The sequence below is a fragment of the Theropithecus gelada genome, chromosome 1 (genome assembly GCF_003255815.1).
Source record: "Theropithecus gelada isolate Dixy chromosome 1, Tgel_1.0, whole genome shotgun sequence".
In the NCBI taxonomy this organism is placed as follows: domain Eukaryota; kingdom Metazoa; phylum Chordata; class Mammalia; order Primates; family Cercopithecidae; genus Theropithecus; species Theropithecus gelada.
Window position 1 is genome coordinate 173772236 of NC_037668.1, and position 2271 is coordinate 173774506.

The window sequence follows — 2271 nt, forward strand, 5'->3', positions numbered from 1 at the left end:
AGTTATGTTTGTAACAATAAAAGCCTTCGTAGAAGGGAGTCTATACCTTTTGTGTCCATATAACTTTTGCCCCTGCCATCATGATACTCCACTTTTTAGTTAATTGAGCCAGCAATAGAATGGCCAAAGACAGAGGCTGGATGACATCTACTGGACAAGTCATTTTTATCTATCTAGTTGTTTGGTATCTTCTCTGAAGTTAATGTTTTCTTGTAGGCATTGATGTGATATACAAAATACTTCATACTTCAGGTTCACTCACACTCAGGTCCCATTTACATTATTCTCCATCATAACTCCTTTACTATACCTTTCAATCTTGTCCCTTCCAGTCTGTTAACAAACTAGGTCATTCACCATTGCCCAACAGTCTATATATTCATCTCAACTACTTTTTCCTCTGTAAAAGGAAATGACTAAGCATATTGCTTAGAATTCTTACTACTGAGAAGATTTCTCTTTGCTCTGTCTTTAGGACCACCCCTTATGGAGCTGTGTGAAAAAATATTCACTTCTGGCTTCCATTCAAATACCAGGATAATTCATCTATAAACTAGGCTCAGGATTTTTTTTTTTCCTTTATTTTCAGCTGAATAGGGAACATCAACAAGACCATTGGTATGTTCTGAGGGAGGGACAACTGTGTACTAGAGACAGGTAATTTGTCCATGTAAGCTACCTCTTTAAGTTACAAGTAACTTATTAGTGACTTCTCGATTTCCTTTGTTTTGATCCCACATATACCATTTTCATCATATGCATATCCTATCTTACATTGTGGTGGTAGTGACAATATCTAGCTTATATTGACAGTTCTAGTTTTAGTGCAGCTTGATGTCTGTAGCGAAGCACTCAGTCTCTACTAGGCACAAGGAGTACACCAGGATCTCCTTTTCATATGATAAGTAGTTTTCTCCTTGAGGTTTGCACTCCAACCTCTATTGAGACGTATTAGAAACACCATATAACATTCCTATCTACTGTGTAAATCTCTAGTTTCAGTGAAGTAGTATACAAAAAGTAAAAATGATTAATATTTTTTATAGAGTACAGGAAAGGGAAAATAGCCCTGGGAAAGATAATGATTTGCTTCATCTTTTAGAGAAATATGAACACCTTTACTAATAGAAATTGAAAAGCTGTATTTTCTAGATCAGGGTTTATCAAACTATGGCCAATAGGCCAAACCTGACTCATCATCTATTTTTTCAAATAAAGGTTTACTGGTATACAGCCACACGCATTCATTTACATATTGCATATGGCTAATTTTGTGCTACAATGACAGAGTTGACACAGACCATATGGCTTGCAAAGCCTAAAATATTTACTAAGTGGCCCTTTACAGAAAAAGATTGTTGATTGCAGCTCTTGATCTAGAGCTGCATGACAAGTGCCAGAGCAGTGTGGATCTGCACCATCATTTATAGCACATCAGCTGCAACTTTTCTACTCTTCGTTTAAGTTAATAATAATGTATTATGACCCCATGATTCATCTTTTTCAGGAACCATATTGATACGATGAACGGGGTTATTGTGGGAATCACTCATTAATCCTACCACTTTTAAGACTTTGAGGGTTGAACTAACATTTTTAATTCCACTGATGATGCATTATTGTCTCTGATTTACTAGTGGTTGGAGCTTAGGAACTCTGACTTGACTCTTCCCCATTAGCCAGAGCGGTTTTGCTAGCTGGTAAATATATCCATCTTAATTGTGTGCTCTGAGTACAGAGAAGCAAACACAGCATGGGTCCACAGACTCATATGAACCCCCACCCAGTGGACAGGAGCCAGCGCTTTATTTCTCAGTGGCCTCCCTAACGGAAGAACTATGCTGATATTTGCTTCAGCTAAGAGTTTCTGTCCAATACCTCTCAAAATACTAGGTAGTTCTCTTTTTGCCTTGTTCTGTTACTCTGGTAGATAGCCAAGGTTGGGATATATTCACTATATATACTTGTAAATTTAAAATTAATGCTCTCTGCCTTATATTTCCATAAAGTGATGAATGTTATCTCTTATATGGGTTCACAAGGTTATCTCCATTCTAATTAAATTGGTCTTTCTAAATTTTTGTCATAGCTCTTACTCAGACAAATATTTCCCCCACTGGGAATCTTTCTTTACATTCTATTTTTCTAAATCTCACTTATTCTCTAAAATCCAAATAAAGTCCTTTTTTTTTCTTTCTTTTTTTTTTTTTTGGAAACCTTTGCTTTGGAAATACTCCCTCCGACATCAACTAGGTGACTGCCTTGAGTTGT